Genomic DNA, 20,388 nt, shown 5'->3' on the forward strand with positions numbered 1-20,388 from the left:
ATTTTCTTGGAAATAAAATTTTGACAAAATGTTGTATAAAAATAAAATTTTGACAAAACTATCAATATAAATAAAATGTTTACAAAAGTTTGTATAGAAATAAAATTTTGTCCAAATTTTTTATAGAAATAAAATTTTAACAAAATTTTCTATTGATATAAAATTTTGACAAAATTTTCTAGAGAAATAAAATTTTGACAAAATAATCAATATAAATAAAATTTTGACAAATTTTTGTATAGAAATAAAATGTTGACCAAATTTTGTATAGAAATAAAATTTTGTATAGAAATAGAATTTTGACAAAATTTTCTATATAAAGAAAATGTTTACAAAAGTTTGTATAGAAATAAAATTTTGTCCAAATTTTTTATAGAAATAAAATTTTAACAAAATTTTCTATTGATATAAAATTTTGACAAAATTTTCTAGAGAAATAACATTTTGACAAAATAATCAATATAAATAAAATTTTGAAAAATTTTTGTATAGAAATAAAATGTTGACCAAATTTTGTATAGAAATAAAATTTTGTATAGAAATAGAATTTTGACAAAATTTTCTATATAAAAAAATGTTGACAAAATTTTCTATAGAAATAAAGCTTTGCTAACATTTCTATAGAAATGCAAAAATTTTCTTGAGAAATAAAATTTTGATAAAAAATTTGATCACGATTTTTTCAATTTGGTAAATTTTTCATAAAAGTTTTCATCAAATTTTGGTAGATAATTTTTGGTACAAGTGGCAACCGTGGTCGCAAAATGTTGACCTCTCGTCTTTTTACATGCGGGAATAAAGGCATTCGGTGCCAAGTCAGGACTATACGGAGGATGATTCATCAAATCGGTGTTTTGAGTGCAGTTGTTTGAGCACGCATTGTCGTGATCCGTCTTCGGCATTTGGTTTTCCTGATTTCTTGGACCACAACTGGCATACAAATAGTTGTGCACCACTCAAAATTGACTGTCCCATCAAAAAATGGTGCACTGTTTCAGAAGGATTGTAAGGGTGAGAGGCAGTACCAACTGCTTACAAAACAACTGACACAGCTCTGTTTTTTGTGGGCAATGTCCCGATTTAGATCAGCTTATACATAGCGCTGATATAATTGCTTATTTCAATACCAATATTGCTCAGAAGTGATATATAATCTTGAGTTTCCCATTGTTGGTATAAAGGAAAACAGCACAACCTATCATGCATATGTACTGCATGAATTGGTAGCAATAATGTAAACGAATGGTCATAAACTAGTTTGGAGACTCGTTTACTTTATTGCCACCGATACATGCAGTGTGGATGCACTGCCTACTTTATTGTATACCAAAACGCGCAACTAAACTCTTACTGCTAAAGTATTTTTTGCTGGAGTTCTACGTTGTTCTTGTAGTACGGTTGCGACATGTCTAGTTTTTCAGAGCAAATAGGCGAACTTTGGTGGGATTTGGAACCCATAAAGTCGATTGCTGTTTATTTTCAGGTTTATACACGTAAAGGGTGATTCTTTTGAGGTTAGGATTTTCATGCATTAGTATTTGACAGATCACGTGGGATTTCAGACATGGTGTCAAAGAGAAAGATGCTCAGTATGCTTTGACATTTCATCATGAATAGACGAACGATCTGCCACAACGTCGAATTTTCAGTGAATGGGCCCTAGAAAAGTTGGCAGAAAATCCGCTTTTTTATCGACAAATTTTGTTCAGCGATGAGGCTCATTTCTGGTTGAATGGCTACGTAAATAAGCAAAATTGCCGCATTTGGAGTGAAGAGCAACCAGAAGCCGTTCAAGAACTGCCCATGCATCCCGAAAAATGCACTGTTTGGTGTGGTTTGTACGCTGGTGGAATCATTGGACCGTATTTTTTCAAAGATGCTGTTGGACGCAACGTTACGGTGAATGGCGATCGCTATCGTTCGATGCTAACAAACTTTTTGTTGCCAAAAATGGAAGAACTGAACTTGGTTGACATGTGGTTTCAACAAGATGGCGCTACATGCCACACAGCTTGCGATTCTATGGCCATTTTGAGGGAAAACTTCGGAGAACAATTCATCTCAAGAAATGGACCGGTAAGTTGGCCACCAAGATCATGCGATTTGACGACTTTAGACTATTTTTTGTGGGGCTACGTCAAGTCTAAAGTCTACAGAAATAAGCCAGCAACTATTCCAGCTTTGGAAGACAACATTTCCGAAGAAATTCGGGCTATTCCGGCCGAAATGCTCGAAAAAGTTGCCCAAAATTGGACTTTCCGAATGGACCACCTAAGACGCAGCCGCGGTCAACATTTAAATGAAATTATCTTCAAAAAGTAAATGTCATGGACCAATCTAACGTTTCAAATAAAGAACCGATGAGATTTTGCAAATTTTATGCGTTTTTTTAAAAAAAAGTTATCAAGCTCTTAACAAATCACCCTTTACATTCCTGTCACAAAATCATAGACGTGTTTGGCAGCATCGCGATCGTATTTTTGGAGCATTTCTTTTGACCAATCGACACGCGCTAAATTTTGAGCGATTGATTGGCGGTCAGAAGCCACCGGGGTGCAATGGTAATCATGCTCACCTTGCTAGCGTCTGTTCTAGGGTGCACAGGGTCATGTGTTCAAACCAGTTTCGGCCAAACTCCAAATAAAAGTTTTTAAGCGAAGGATTATCGCCTTTTAGTAATGCTGGTGACATTTCTGAGAGTTTCAAAGCTTCTCTAAGTGATTTCACCGCAATGTGGACGGCCATTCAGATTCGGCTATAAAAAGGAGGTCCCTTGTTCCTTGAGCTAACATAAAGATAGAATCGGACAACAGGCAGTGGTATCTAATCTGTCCTAATTATTCATGCAACATTGCATGTATACACCCAAAGAAAAAATATTTTCCTACGAAACGAAATTTTTGACAAAAAGCAAATAAACCCGAATTTATGAGAAGCTTTGCACAATCGTTGCAAGTCATTTGTATTTAAAGAAAATTTTTAGCGTCGAAAGAAAACTTCGTTTGTCTAAAATTTCGTTCTTCCGAAAAGAAAACTCTTCTTTCAGTGTACTCGATCCCATTAATGCTTAAGGTTGTCTCTCGATTTGTCATGTCGATCTTGCAATAATAGTTGGTGCACAGCATCAATAGTTTCTGGAACAATAACAGATTTTGGTCGACCTTCACGAAATTCGTGTTGGAGTGAACAACGACCTCGGTTGATTTCACCATACAATCGATAAACGCTGGTTATGGAAAGAGTTGCAACACCAAATTTGAATTAAGTTCGTCTGTTGTTTTAAGCCACGTCGAAAGTTATAAAAAATAATCATTGCACGAAAATGTTCACGATTTAATTCTATTTTTTTGGGGGCAAGATGATTTTTTTAAATAAAATTAACTGTAAACAAAACAAATAGCGCTCGTATGACAAAATGTTCTGAGTAAGTATATTCCCACAATATCAAGATTTACGTTAGAGTTGCCATTTGGCAGTTTGCAATACTAGGGTTTCCCAATACCGAAATATAAAAGGCAAGCCTTGTAAATAAAGGTTCTCAAAAACTTTGTGAAGGGCTATAAATCATAAGATACCTTTTGTGTACATCACGGGTTACAAACATTTGGATATACACACATATGCGACCATATATAGAACAAACACTCCAAGAAAGTTTGACCCCTCCAATAATCAATGGTTGATCACAACTATTCATTTCAAATGCATATTCTCCTTTATTATCTCACAAGAGATTAGGCAAAATCATTATGGGTAGTCAATTTGCAACATAAAATTGCGATTATGGGCATTCACATAATTTGAGAATTTATATTTACTAAAAAATACATATAAGTCAATATACATAAAATATAAAATATTGATATTGTCACTGAAACAACACAGAAAATATGTTAACAAACGTCAAACTTAGGCAAGAACTTTTTTTACTGATTATACACCCTTCCACTGTTTGCCTTTATGCAAATATAATTAATTAGTTTTATATCATTATTCATTACCTACGAAATTAATCCATTAGAATAATGTGAAAAATTTCATAACCCTAACCCTCAACTTGATTTATTTAAAAGTTTATAACATATGCAAATTTATTTATGTTTCTCTTAATAGAACAAACAAAACTTTGGATGACACTTAAAATACACCCCAAGCAGCCCACCACAACACAACACCTCTTCCTCTCTCTCTCTCTCACTCTGTCTCTCTGTTTAACTCTCATAATAAGTAGCCTATAACTAACGTCCTATAAAGATTCTCCACCATAAGGATGATAGCTAATAGCAAATAACAAAGTGAAGAGCACCGCAAATACATTCTCCTCAATAAAGATGCTACTCCTTTTGTATTCGGTCAACATTTATCATCTCAACCACACATGTGTGTATGTTTGTGAGTTTGGTATTCATAAGTGTGTTATCTACCACTGACCTAGTTTTATTGCAATAGGCATCATACATACCACAGGAATGTCCAATATCAAAGAGTAAAATGCAAATTCATTCAATTGAGAAGAGAAAAACATTTTTGCAATAATTACCACTTAATTAAAGACCATCTAACAGATACAGGCTATGGGACACAATGGTAAGTTTTTTTTCATTGAATTGATTTGATTGCAATCAATACAAAAACAAAAAAATACCATAGCAAATATTTCTCTAGAATATACTGACAATTAAAGGTCATTTATTATTCCTGGTTTTTATGGTATTTTTGGTTAACCATGTGACATACCATTCATTGGATCATGGATGTCGGAACCATGAAAAAAATTACAAAGTATCAGAGTATAATCAAATACCCACTACTACTACAGCGCCCATGTCTCTTTAAAATTTTGCCATAGTGGAGAGCGGTAACATTTTTTATGAATTTGATTGACCCATTTTATTTCTCAAAGTGTATGTGTGTATATGTGTTAGTTAACACAGTAGATACACATTCATATGGCATACAATAGAAATGGTAGTATGGCATTGTATGATATTTGATTTATAGCCCCAACAAAGGGTTTCACAGGAATACGCAATACAAAGACAAAAATAACTGTATTAGAGGGAACAGTGGTACGAAATTGGGCAAAAGTAAATGGTAAATCGTTAAAATTGGTACTATTTCTACGTATGACTCGGAAAAGGAATATCATAACCTCAAATCTGTTTAAAGAGCATAATGTTATTTTTGGACGGGGAACATGTAACATGTTTGTCACTACCAAATGATAAAATGTACTTGGACAGAAGAAAATATAATTTTTCCAATATATTTTTTTTTTTTAAGTTTAAAAGATGTTAAATAAAAAATTCCACAAATGTTTTACTCAACACAAAAATCTACTATAAAAACAAGTATATACAGTTGTAAGTTCGGCCAGGCCGAATCTTATGTACCCTCCCCCAAGGATTGTGTAGAAACTTCTACTAAAGACTGTTATCCACAATCGAATTACTTTAGTTGCGGTAACACTTGCCGATGGCAAGGTATCTTAAAACTTCCTAACACCGTCTTCTTAATTGTAAGTAAATCAACACGTGGTATATATTAAACGAAAAAAGACAGATTAAATACGTTTGTAATTCAGTTCGACAAAATTTTCTATAGAAATAAAATTTTGACTAAATTTTCTACACAAATATAATTCTTACAAAATTTTCTATAGAAATAAAATTTTCTATTGAAATAAACTTTTGAGAAATATTTTCTATAGAAACAAACTTTTGACCAAAAATTTTCTATAGAAATAAAATTTTGACAAAAAATTTCTTCAGAAATAAATTTTTGACATTTTCTATAGAAATAAAATTTTGACATTTTCTATAGAAATAAATTTTTGACATTTTCTAAAGAAATAAGTATTTGACATTTTCTATAGAAATAAAATTTTGACAAAATTTTTTATAGAAATAAATTGTTGACAAAATTTTCTATAGAAATAAAACTTTGTCAAAACTTTCTGTAAAAATAAAATTTTCGTAGATTATTTTTGGCTCGAGTGGCAACCATGATTATGAACCGATGTGGACCAATTTTTGTCTAATTGGGGATCAGCTATATATAACTTTAGACCGATATGAACCAATTTTTGCATGGTTCTTAGCGGCCATATACTTACACAAGTTTCAACCGGATCGGATGAATTGTGCTCCTTCAAGAGGCTCCGGAATAATTATAGACCGATATGGACCAATTTTTGCATGGTTGTTAGAGACCATATACTACCTCCACCTACCAAATTTCAACCGGATCGGGTGAATTTTGCTCCTCCAAGAAGTTCCGGAAGTCAAATCTGGAGATCGGTTTATATGGGGGCTACATATAATTATGGAACGATATGGACCAATTCCTGCATGGTTGTTAGAGACCATATACTAACACCACGTACCAAATTTCAATCGAATCGGATGAATTTTGCTCATCCATTAGGCTCCGGAGACCAAATCTGGGGATCGGTTTATATGGGGGCTATATATAATTATGGACCGATGTGGACCAATTTTTGCATGGTTGTTAGGGACCATATACTAACACCATGTACCAAATTTCAGCCGGATTGGATTAAATTTGCTTCTCTTAGAGGCTCCGCAAGACAAATCTGGGGATCGGTTTATATGGGGGCTATATATAATTATAGACCGATGTGAACCAATTTTTGCATGTTTGTTAAAGACCATATACTAACACCATGTACCAAATTGCAGCCGGATCGGACGAAATTTGTTCTCATAGAGGCTCCACAAGCCAAATCTAGGGATAGGTTTATATGGGGGCTATATATAATTATGGACCAATGTGGACCAATTTCTGCATGACTGTGAGAGACCATATACCAACACCATGTACCAAATGTCAACTAGATCGGATGAATTTTGCTCCTCCAAGAGGCTCCGCAAGCCACATTTGAGCGTCGGTTTATATGGGGGCTATATGTAAAAGTGGTCCGATATGCCCCATTTGCAATATCAAGTACTTGTGCCAAGTTTCAAGTCGATAGCTTGTTTCGTTCGGAAGTTAGTGTGGTTTCAACAGACGGACGGACGGACATGCTTAGATCGATTCAGAATTTCACCACGACCCAGAATATATATACTTTATGCACGCAGAGAAGAAACATGATTGTCACAATCATATTCGAAGAGCAAAATAATATGATAGGGGCTATTTTTGCGGCGACCATGTAACATTTTAACCTGCAACCATGTTGGATCAGTGAACATGGTTCTAAGAAAAATATAATTGTCCTCATCTAAAATGTTATTATATTGATAAAAAGAATTTTGTTTGAATGAAAATACAATGGTCACGATTTAAAATGTTATGGTATTCATTCAAAATGTTTTTCTTCTAGTTAAAAGAACATGGTCACAACCTAAAATGTTTTGATCTTTATGAAAAAACTTTTTTCATCGTCGAAAAAAGGACACCACTTGAGAAAAGAAAACACAAAATTAACTTTATTTATTTGTTTTTATATATTTATAAACTAATTCATTGTTTGTTTGTATTTATAATGTCGTGCAAGCAAACATCACATATTTTTACACACACTATTTTATTTCAATTTCAACAATAAGTAATAATTCCATATTTACATCGTGTGCCCATCAAACGTACAAACGCAGACATCATGTAACTGCAAATAAAAATAAATGATCCATATAGCAAAATTCAGAACAAAAAACAGGTATATTTTTCAATTACACTTTCCTTTTTTGTGTTCACATAAAACCACGTGCCACTTATGACTAAATAAATTAACACAAAACACAGTAAATCCGTATTCTCCGTCCATTCCAAGAAACAATCAACACATGACTGACGCGCAAAATGAAAATCGTGTGTACCTGCTCAATGTTTTTATAAAATTCTTTTCGCTGCAAAAAAGTTAAAAAATTAAATGGTCACGAAAAAAATGTAAATGGTCTTTATGGCCATGTAATGGTTCTAGACATATCTATACTTAACCTATAAAAATACTTTTTTCCCTGTAAAAAAGTAAAAAAAAATGAATGGTCAGGTACATGATTTTCCCGACCATTTAATGGTCTCAAATTCTATCATTTAAATGATAGAACATGTTTGCGGTATTTGAGAACCATTCAAATGCTTATTGCCACCATACATTTTTCTCCGCTCGAAAACTATTTTTACAAAGACAAAATACATGGTTTTCGCGGCAATTATATGCTCTAGATAAGCATTAAATGGATGCGGCAACCATGTCCAAACATGGGCTTTCTGTGCGTGTGGGGTCTTAGAGCAATATTTCGATGTGTTACAAACGGAATGACAAAGTTAATATACCCCCCCATCCTATGGTGGAGGGTATAATTAATTGTAACAATTATTATTTAATTGGAATTTATTCATTGACGTTGGTGATTGATATTATTTTCGTAATTAAAGAAATTTCCATATAAGTTAATTGGAAGACAAAAAATTATTGAAGACAAAAATTATTTTTCTCGTTGTCAACACTGTGCGTCATATGCGTTTGTGTACACTTGTATTCTCAAACGTTATTGATCAAACATTGCCATATACATATGTATGTACATATATATATGAGTACTCTGTTTTAGTATACGAGTATCACATATGTATGTATGTATTAGAATACATTTATACAATTGCATTTTGTATACTTATATACGCATACAATGTGCATTCTAACATGAATATTTTCATATTGATATATATATATATTTCAATGAATTTTTATTAAACCTATTGTCAATAAAATCAATTTTTCAAGAAAATAATTTCAATAATTTAAGAAAATAATTTCTTTCCCTTGAAATGCTGGAGTAGCAATCTTTAGTTGTCAAACATATGAAAAATTTCGAATAAAAATTTCAGCATTGCAAACAACAACAGAATACGGAGCAATGGATGGACATCAAAAGCTAAATCGACACAGGATATAATTGTGGGCCGATCATAGATGGACGAAAAGCGATTGAAGAGATAATTTATTTATATGCAATATGGAGACTAAAATCAATATTTACGTTGGGCATATTTTGAAGCAAATTATTATTTTTTTATACCCACCGCCATAGAATGCTGACGGGGGTGTAATAAGTTTGTCATTCCGTTTGTAACACATCGAAATATCGATTTCCGACTATATAAAGTATATATATTCTTGATCAGGGAGAAATTCTAAGACGACATAATCATGTCCGTCTGTCTGGCTGTCTGTCTGTCTGTTGCAATCGCGCTACAGTCTTCAATAATGAAGCAATCGTGCTGAAATTTTGCACAAACTCGTCTTTTGTCTGCAGGCAGGTTAAGTTCGAAGGTGGGCTATATCGGTCCAGGTTTTGATATAGTCCCCATATAAACCGACCTCCCGATTTGGGGTCTTGGGCTTATAGAAATCGTAGTTTTTATCCAATTTGCCTGAAATTTGAAATCTAGAGGTATTTTATGGCCATAAAGAGGTGTGCCAAAAATGGTGAGTATCGGTTCATGTTTTGGTATAGCCCTCATATAGACCGATCTCCCGATTTTACTTCTTGGGCTTATATAAATCGTAGTTTTTATCCAATTTGCTTGAAAATGGAAGTCTAGAGGTATTTTCGGACCATAAAGAGTTGTGTCAAAAGTTGCGAGTATCGGCCCATGTTTTGGTATGGTCTCCATATAAATCGACCTCCCAATTTGGGATCTTGGGCTTATAGAAACCGTAGTTTTTATCCAATTTGCCTGAAATTGGAAATCTAGAGGTATTTTTGGACCATAAAGAGGTGTGTCAAAAATTGCGAGTCTCGGCCCATGTTTTGGTATAGCCCCCATATAGACTGTTTTCCCGATTTTACTTCTTGGGCTTCTAGAATCCCAAGTTTTTATCCAATTTGCCTGAAATTAGAAATCTAGAAGTATTTTCGGGCCAAGAGGTGTTCCGAAAACGGTGAGTATTGGTCCATATTTTAGTATAGCCTCCATAAGAACGTCCTCCCGATTTAACTCCTTGGGTTTCTAAAAACCGTAGTTTTTATCCGATTTGCCTGAAATTTTAAATATTCCGGTATTTTAGGCTCACAAAAACGTGTATCGGATTAAGTTTTCATCGGTCCATTTGGTAATGCCTCCATATAGACCGATTTCACTTCTTGAGGGAATAGAAGGAACACTGATCATAAAAATGGTTTAAACTCAATGTAAAATTTACAGATATTACTTCTCGGATGAAAATCTACAAATTTTAGATTTCAAATCAATACGTTATTTTATAATTTTCTTGCACACTTACAAGAGATGTTAATGATTCCTCTAAAACTCAAACAAAAATGGTTCTTATAAATCCAGAATCTGATATAGTCTTCATAGGTAAAATCTTAAAATTTATCTTCGGGAAGTGTACTGGTTGAACGGCTCTGCTTGATCTGTCCCCAAACTCCCCTGAAATTTCAAAGGAAACCCTAAAATTTGATTCATGGTGGTGGGTATTTATTATATACTTGTTTTAATATTTTTTTCTACGCTTTTGGTCAGGGAATAACTTATATGTATATGCCGATGTTGCGAGAATAATCTACTGAGTCGATATTTTCCTGGCTCGTATGAATGATTTTGTTGTTAAAAAAGCGATTGTGAATTTTTAAAAAATTTAACAAAATTGAGATATAATACAAAACAAGTAAGGAAAGTCTAAAGTCGGGCGGTGCCGACTATATTATACCCTGCACCACTTTGTAGATCTAAATTTTCGAACCATATCACATCCGTCAAATGTGTTGGGTGCTATATATAAAGGTCTGTCCCAAATACATAAGTTTAAATATCACTCGATTTGGACAGAATTTGATAGACTTTTACAAAATCTATAGACTCAAAATTTAAGTTGGCTAATGCACTAGGGTGGAACACAATTTTAGTAAAAAAATATGGGAAACATTTAAATCTGAAGCAATTTTAAGGAAACTTCCAAAAAGTTTATTTATGATTTATCGCTCGATATATATGTATTAGAAGTTTAGGAATATTAGAGTTATTTTTTCAACTTTTCGACTAAGCAGTGGCGATTTTACAAGGAAAATGTTGGTATTATGACCATTTTTGTCGAAATCAGAAAAACATATATATGGGAGCTATATCTAAATCTGAACCGATTTCTTCCAAAATCAATAGGGATCTATTCTGAGCCAAAACACATACTTGTGCAAAATTTGAAGTCGATTGGACTAAAACTGCGACCTAGACTTTGATTACAAAAATGTGTTCACGGACATCGCTATATCGACTCAAGAGCCCACCCTGAGCATTTTTGCCAAAGACACCATGTGTCTATCTCGTCTCCTTCTGGGTGTTGCAAACATATGCACTAACTTATAATACCCTGTTCCACAGTGTGGTATATTAACTTTGTCATTTCGTTTGTAACACATCGAAATATTGCTCTAAGACCGCATAAAGTATATATATTCTGGGTCGTGGTGAAATTTTGAGTCGATCTAAGCATGTCCGTCCGTCTGTTGAAATCACGCGAACTTCCGAACGAAACAAGCTATCGACTTGAAACTTGGCGCAAGTAGTTGTTATTGATGCCGGTCGGATGGTATTGCAAATGGGCCATATCGGTCCACTTTTACGTATAGCCCCCATATAAACGGACCCCCAGATTTGGCTTGCGGAGGTGTAAGTATATGGTATCTAGCAACCATTCAAAAATTGGTCCATATCGGTCCATAAATATATATAGCCCCCATATAAACCGATCCCCAGATTTGGATTGCGGAGCCTCCAAGAGTAGCATATTTCATCCGATCCGGTTGAAATTTGGTACGTGATGTTAGTATATGGTCTCTAACAACCGTGCAAAAATTGGTCCATATCGGTCCATAATTATATATAGCCCCCATATAAACCGATCCCCAGATTTGGCCTCCGGAACCTCTTGGAGGAGAAAAATTCATCCGATTCGGGTGAAATTTGGTACGTGATCTTTGTATATAGTCTTTAACAAGCATGCAAAAATGGGTCCATATCGGTCCATAATTATATATAGCCCCCATATAAGCCGGTCCTCAGATTTGATCTCCGGAGCTTCTTGAAGGAGCAAAATTCATCCGATCCGGTTGAAATTTGGAACGTGGTGTTAGTATATGGCCGCTAATAACCATGCCAAAATTCGTCCATATCGGTCCATAATTATATATAGCCCCCATATAAACCGATCCCCAGATTTGACCTCCGGAGCCTCTTGAAGGAGCAAAATTCATGCGATTCGGTTGAAATTTGGTACGTGATTTTTGTATATAGTCTCTAACAAACATGCAAAAATGGGTCCATATCGGTCCATAATTATATAAAGCCCCCATATAAACCGGTCCCCAGATTTGACCTTCATCCAATCCGGTTGAAATTTGGAAGGTGGTGTTAGTATATGGCCGCTAATAACCATGCCAAAATTCGTCCATATCGGTCTATAGTTATATATAGCCTATCCCCAATCACACAAAAATTGGTCCATAATCATGGTTGCCACTCGAGCCAAAAATGATCTACCAATTTTTTTTTTTCTATAGAAAATTTTGTCAAAATTTTATTACCATAGAAAATTTTGTCAAACTTTTATTTCTATAGAAAATTTTGTCAAAATTTTATTTCTATAGAAAATTTTGGCAAAAATTGTATTTCTATAGAAAATATTTTCAATTTTAATTCTATAGAGAATGTTGTCAAAATTTTAATTCTATTAAAAATTTTGCCAAAATTTTATTTCTATAAAAAAAATTTGCCAAAAATTTTATTTCTATAAAAAAATTTGGCAAAATTTTATTTCTATAGAAAATTTTGTCAAAATTTTACTTCTATAGAAAAATTTTATTTTTTCAAAATTTGTTTCTATAGAAATTTTTGTCAAACTTAATTATATACGTATTTAATCGGCCTTTTTAGTTTAATATATACCACCTATGGACTACCTTGCAATTTAGAAGAAGGTGTTAGGAAGTTTTAAGATACCTTGCCATCGGCAAGTGTTACTGCAATCCATGTAATTCGATTGTGGATGACAGTCTTCAGTAGAAGTTTCTACGCAATCATGGTGGAGGGTACATAAGCTTCGCCCTGGCCGAACTTAAGGCCGTTTATACTTGTTTTTGTTTTGTTCTTCAACTTTTTGAATGTGAAAGATCGTTTTAATTTTTGTTCGATTTTTTTCGAATTTTACTTTTATTTCTTCAAAATTTTATTAGTATAGATTTTTTGTAAAAAAAAACCTTTCCATAGAAAATTTTAGATTCCTGAAATGTAAAATCAAAATGTAAATAAAAAACTTTAGATTTTTTTAGTTTTATTTTCATCACGTCAAAATTTATTTAATTCAATTTTTTTGTAAAAAAATACATTTTCACAGAAAATTTTAATTTCACAAATAAGTTTGTCAAAAAATATTTTAGAATTTTTTATTTTTCATGAATTTGTTCTTCTCTCTAAATAAAGGTCAAAACCCTTGGTTCCAATTCAACTATTTTTAGTATACGAAAGATCACTTTAATTTTATGTCCAATTTCGAAATTTTATAATTATAGAATTTTTTGTAAAAAAAAAAATAAACTTTTCACAGAACATTTTATTGTATCCTGCGCCACACTGTGGAACAGGGTTTTATAAGTTAGTTTTTAATAATAAGTTTGTCAAAATAGTAATTAAAATAATTAAAAAAATATTTTAGAATTTTTTACTGTAATTTACTACCATAAACATGAATTTTTCCTTCTCTCTAAATAAAGGTCAAAAGCCTTGGTTCCAATTCAACTATTTTGAGTGTACGAAAGATGACTTTAATTTTATGTCGAATTTTGTTTTCATTTATTTGAAATTTAATTTTTAAAGAAATTTTTGTAAAAAAATACATTTCCGCAGAAGATTTTATTTTTACAAATAAGTTTGTCAAAATGGTAAGTAAAATAAATATTTTAGAATTTTTTTATTTTGATTTATTACAATATAACATACATGAGTTTTCCTTCTCTCTAACTAAATACCTTTGGTACCAATTCACCGTTTGAAGTGTTCGAAAGTTGGCTTTAATTTCTATGTCGCTATTGATAATTTCGTCGAAATTTAATTATTATATAATTTTTTTGTAAAAAAAAATAATTTTCATAGAAAGTTTTAGTTTTACAAATAAGTTTGTCAAAATGGTAAGTAAAAAAATATATTTTAGAATTTTTTATTTTTATTTACTACTATAGACATGCATTTTCCTTCTCTCTAACTAAAGGTCAATACCTTTGGTACCAATTCAACTTTTTGAGTGTTCGAAAGTAGGCTTTAATTTCTATTTGAGTGTACGAAAGATCATTTTTGTTTGTTTATTTTTTTTTTTGTTAATTTTTTTTTCACATAAAATTTTAGTTTCAAAAATAAGACTCTCAGAATGTTAATTAAAAAAAATATTAAAAATATATTATTTTATTTTAATTTATTTTAGAATTTTTTTATTTAGGTCAGGTCCTTTCACATTAATAATCATGAATTTTCCTTCCCTCCAAATAAAGATCAAAACCCTTGGTACTAATTCAACTTTTTAAGTCGCTAAATTTTTTGACGAATTTTATTTCATTTCGTCAAAATTTAATTATTTTGTCTTAAATCTCTGGTCCAATTTCAAGCAATCAATATCCACACAATTAAGGATATGGAATTCAATACATTTGACATTCGTCGATATGTGGCTGTTCAAACCAAAACCCAATAAAACAGACGACTATTTTCATCTCATAGGATTTAAAGGTTCTCTCAATACATTCCAATTTGAGTGACCTCTAGAGTGGACAAAAGGAACGGAGAAACAAATGACCCTAACAAAATTTAGTTGGCTCAATAATTTAATTTGGCTTAATTCAATGAATGACTATTGTATTTGGAAAATACCTTGAATGTTATAAGCAACAGCACATCCATTCGGATCCCGCCTCATAATATCACCAAACAGAATATCCTACTCCCACTACCACTAACACAATATAAGGCTTAACAAGGTCAAAGTTGTGTTTTTGTTGATGTGACAAATGGCCAGCCAGTCAGGCACTAAAACAAAATTCAACATTGATTGTATGACCAATGTGCTAGAGAGTAGCAAAGAGATTGAGCAAGAATGAGATATGAGATAATAAATGAAAGTTTGTTTTATGGGTGTGTGTGCCAGTGTGTTAGTTCTTCTATGGGGCATTAAGTGAGTATTAACGCCTTATATTATATCAATATTAATGATTTTTGCACCTTTGGTTTTATGCCAAATACAATTTAGGCTATATTTTGTGTATTCATGTCTTAATGCCGTAAAAGTTGGAAGTATTATAAGTTTCATAAGCCAGCCTAATTGCAGGAAAAACGTGTTTTTTGTTTTATTTTTTTTTTTTTGTCTTTTGTAAGAGTTTTATGCCAGACAATAGAGTTTAGATTTTGCTTATTCGCAGATGTTACCACCCAAAAGTAGGCAATGTTTTTTTATAAGGAGTTTAAATCATCCATACAATATGAACCTGAATTATTATTTATTATATTTTAGGATTATGAAATATGATATTATTATTTATGTTGTTATGCTTTTTCTTTAAAATATAACCTTAATTTTACCTTATATTTTTAAATGTTTTTATTAGTCTAGATTTTACTTATTCGCAGATGTTATCACCAAAAGTACACTCAAAAGAAAGTGAACCCTATATTTCACTAAAGCCGATTTAATTATATTTAATTTTTATATCCTTCACCACTACTGTGGTACAGGGTATAATAAGTTTGCATTTGTATGTAACGCCAAGAAGGAGTAATCATAGACCAACCTTTTAGTATACGGATCGGCTTAGAATTAAATTCTGAGTCGATTTAGCGATGTCCGTCTGTCTGTCTGTCTGTCTGTCTGTCTGTCCGTCTGTCTGTCTGTTGATGTATTTTTGTGTGCAAAGTACAGCTCGCAGTTTTAGTCCGATTGTCCTAAAATTTGGTATAGGGTAATGTTTCGGCTCAAAGACGATCCCTATTGATTTTGGAAAAATCGGTTCAGATTTAGATATAGCTGCCATATATATTTTTCACCGATCTGGTCATAATTGGCGTGTATATCAACCGATCCTCCTCAATTTGCAAAATATCAGCCAAATCGGTTCAGATTTAGATATATCTCCCATATATAACTTTCGCCCGATTTACACTCATATGACAACAGAGGCCAATTTTTTGTTCCGATTTAGTTGAAATTTTGCATAGGGAGCAGAATTAGCATTGTAACTATGCGTGCCAAATTTGGTTGAAATCGGTTCAGATTTAGATATATCTCCCATATATAGCTTTCGCCCGATTTACACTCATATGACCACAGAGGCCAATTTTTAACTCCGATTTAGTTGAAATTTTGCACAGGGAGTAGAATTGGCATTGTAGCCATTTGCCAAATTTGGTTGAAATCGGTTCAGATTTAGATATATCTCCCATATATAGCTTTCGCCCGATTTACACTCATATGACCACAGAGGCCAATTTTTAATTCCGATTTAGTTGAAATTTTGCACAGGGAGTAGAATTGGCATTGTAGCCATTTGCCAAATTTGGTTGAAATCGGTTCAGATTTAGATATATCTCCCATATATAACTTTCGCCCGATTTACACTCATATGACAACAGAGGCCAATTTTTAACTCCGATTTAGTTGAAATTTTGCACAGGGAGTAGAATTGGCATTGTAGCCATGTGTGCCAAATGCGGTTGAAATCGGTTCAGATTTAGATATATCTTCCATATATAGCATTCGCCCAATTTTCACTCATATGACTACAGAGGCCAATTTTTTGCTCCGATTTAGTTGAAATTTTGCACAGGGAGTAGAATTAGCATTGTAGCTATGCGTGCCAAATATGGTTGAAATCGGTTCAGATTTAGATATAGCTCCCATATATATGTTTTTCTGATTTCGACAAAAATGGTCAAAATACCAACATTTTCCTTGTAAAATCGCCACTGCTTAGCCCAAAAGTTGTAAAAATGACTCTAATTTTCCTAAACTTCTAATACATATATATCGAGCGATAAATCATAAATAAACTTTTGCGAAGTTTCCTTAAAATTGCTTCAGATTTAAATGTTTCACATATTTTTATTTTTTACTAAAATTGTGTTCCAACCTAGTGAATTAGCCAACTTAAATTTTGAGTCTATAGATTTTGTAAAAGTCTATCAAATTCTGTCCAAATCGAGTGATATTTAAATGTATGTATTTGGGACAAACATTTATATATAGCACACCCAACACATTTGACGGATGTGATATGGTATCGAAAATTTAGATCTATAAAGTGGTGCAGGGTATAATATAGTCGGCCCCGCCCGACTTTAGACTTTCCTTACTTGTTAATTATATTTTAGTTCATAGAATTATTACGTTTTAAGAAAGTTTTCATGACTTTAAAATTTTTTTGCGTACGGGGTAAAAAATTATACACAAATGAAGCATAAAGATTAACTAAATTCGTGTCTCACGCAAAATAGTTCAGAATTTCTTAAAATTTGTACATTTTACCAATAATGATCCCATCATGAACTTCGCATGGTAATAAAGACATGGAAATTTTCTTTAACAACAGAAAAGAAGTATATACAGCAGTAAGTTCGGTCAGGCCGAATCTTAAATACCCACCAACATGAATCATGTATGTTAACAGGTTGGCTGATAAGTCCCCGGTCTGACATATAGATGGCGTCGCTAGTATTAAATGCATATTATTTTTATATACTGCCAACCTTCAAATGATTCGTGTCAAAATTTGACGTCTGTAAGTCAATTAGTTTGTGAGATAGAGCGTCTTTGTGAAGCAACTTTTGTTATTGTGAAAAATTGGAAAAAAAGGAATTTCGTGTTTTGATAAAATACTGTTGAAGGGGAAAAATACGGTGGAAGCAAAAACTTGGCTTGATAATGAGTTTCCAGACTCTGCCCCAGGGAAATAAATAATAATTGATTGGTATGCAAAATTCAAGCGTGGTGAAATGAGCACGGAGGACGGTGAACGCAGTGGACGCCCAAAAGAGGTGGTTACCGACGAAAACATCAAAAAAATCCACAAAATGATTTTGAATGACCGTAAAATGAAGTTGATCGAGATAGCAGAGGCCTTAAAGATATCAACGGAACGTGTTGGTCATATCATTCATCGATATTTGGATATTCGGAAGCTCTGTGCAAAATGGGTGCCGCGCGAGCTCACATTTGACCAAAAACAACAACATGTTGATGATTCTGAGCGGTGTTTGCAGCTGTTAACTCGTAATACACCCGAGTTTTTCCGTCGATATGTGACAAGGGATGAAACATGGCTCCATCACTACTCTCCTGAGTCCAATCGACAGTCGGCTGAGTGGACAGCGACCGGTGAACCGTCTCCGAAGCGTGGAAAGACTCAAAAGTCCGCTGGCAAAGTAATGGCCTCTGTTTTTTGGGATGCGCATGGAATAATTTTTATCGATTATCTTGAGAAAGGAAAAACCATCAACAGTGACTATTATATGGCGTTATTGGAGCGTTTGAAGGTCGAAATCGCTGCAAAGAAGAAGAAAAAAGAGTTGTTCCACCAAGACAACGCACCGTGCCACAAGTCATTGAGAACGATGGCAAAAATTCATGAATTGGACTTCGAATTGCTTCCCCACCCACCGTATTCTCCAGATCTGGCCCCCAGCGACTTTTTCTTGTTCTCAGACCTCAAAAGGATGCTCGCAGGGAAAAAATTTGGTTGCAATGAAGAGGTGATCGCCGAAACTGATGCCTATTTTGAGGCAAACCCGAAGGAGTACTACCAAAATGGTATCAAAAATTTGGAAGGTCGTTATAATCATTGTATCGCTCTTGAAGTGAACCATGTTGAATAATAAAAACGAATTTTGACAAAAAAAATGTGTTTTTCTTTGTTAGACCGGGGACTTATCAAAGCAAACCATAGACCGATACACACCATAATCGGCACACATGTTTGGGGTCCTAACATACCTTTAGATTTCTAGTAAAGTAAAATTAGGAGATCGGTCTATTTGGGGGCCCAATAGACCGACACACCTATTTGTGGTTCTAAAATACCTCTAGATTTGGTATTTTAGGCAAATCGGATAGAAAATAAGGTTTCTAGAAGCCCAAGACCCTAAATCGAGGGGTCGGTTTATATGGGGACTATACCAAAACAATGGCCGATATAGCCCATCTTCGAACTTGACGTGCTTGGAGACAAAAGACGAGCTTGTGCAAGAATTAAGCACGATAGCTTTATTATTGAAGGCTGTAGCGTGATTACAACAGACATCCAGGCAGGCAGACGGACATCGTTATATCGTCTTAGAATTTCTCCCTGATCAAGAATATATATATTTTATATAGTCGAAAATGGATATTTTTTTGTTTTGTTTTTTGGTGTTTTATTCGATCTTTTTCTTTCCATAAATGTCAATAGTTTTATTAGATCTCAAGCTTAATAAAACTATTGACATTTATGAAAATCGATATTTCGATGTGTTACAAACGAAATGACAAACTTGTTATGGTGGTGGGTGTAAAAATTAATTATGTTGAATAAATTTTCTTGAATTTGTCGAAAATTATTTACGATTTTTTAAAAAATCGGTGTGACATCTGCGTTTATAATAAAAATTTGTAAAAATTTTCTAAAATTAATTTATTTTTTTCAAAAATTAACTAAAATTTTCTTTCCCGATGGCTTCACTACTTTTTCAGTGTAGGCGATATTTTCTATAAGGAGTTTAAATCATCCATACAGTTTATACCTGGATTATTATTTTAGGATTATGAAATATGATGCTATTATTTATATTGTTATTATGCCATATCGGTCCACTTTTACGTATAGCCCCCATATAAACGGACCCCTAAATTTGGCTTGCGATTGCTCTAAGAGAAGCAAATTTCATCAGGTCCGGCTGAAATTTGGTACATGGTGTTAGTATATGGTCTCTAATAACCATGCAAAAATTGGTCCATATCGGTCCATAATTACATATAGCCCCATATAAACCGATCCCCCAATTTGGCTTGCGGAGTCTCTAAGAGAACCAAATTTCATCCGATCCGGCTGAAATTTGGCACATGGTGTTAGTATATGGTCTCTAATAACCATGCAATAATTGATCCACATCGGCCCATAATTATATGTAGCACCCATATAAACCGATCCCCCGATTTGGCTTGCAGAGCCTCTAAGAAACGAAAATTTCATCCGATCCGGCTGAAATTTGGTACATGGTGTTGGTATATGTTCTCTAATGACCATGCAAAAATTGGTCCATATCGGTCCATAATTATATATAGCCCCCATATAAATCGATTCCCAGATTTGTCCTCCGGAGCCTCTTGGAGGAGCAAAATTCATCCGA

General features: G+C 33.4%; 2 protein-coding genes across 5 annotated transcripts in view; both read right to left on the bottom strand.

The window, feature by feature from the left end:
* Nucleotides 1–20,388, bottom strand: part of LOC142221654 (uncharacterized) — a 281,060-nt gene that overhangs the window by 209,029 nt on the left and 51,643 nt on the right. The gene's annotated exons all lie outside the window — the stretch shown is intronic.
* Nucleotides 1–20,388, bottom strand: part of LOC142235999 (uncharacterized) — a 69,164-nt gene that overhangs the window by 37,719 nt on the left and 11,057 nt on the right. The gene's annotated exons all lie outside the window — the stretch shown is intronic.

Source organism: Haematobia irritans, chromosome 1 (assembly GCF_050003625.1).
Source record: "Haematobia irritans isolate KBUSLIRL chromosome 1, ASM5000362v1, whole genome shotgun sequence".
Taxonomy (NCBI): domain Eukaryota; kingdom Metazoa; phylum Arthropoda; class Insecta; order Diptera; family Muscidae; genus Haematobia; species Haematobia irritans.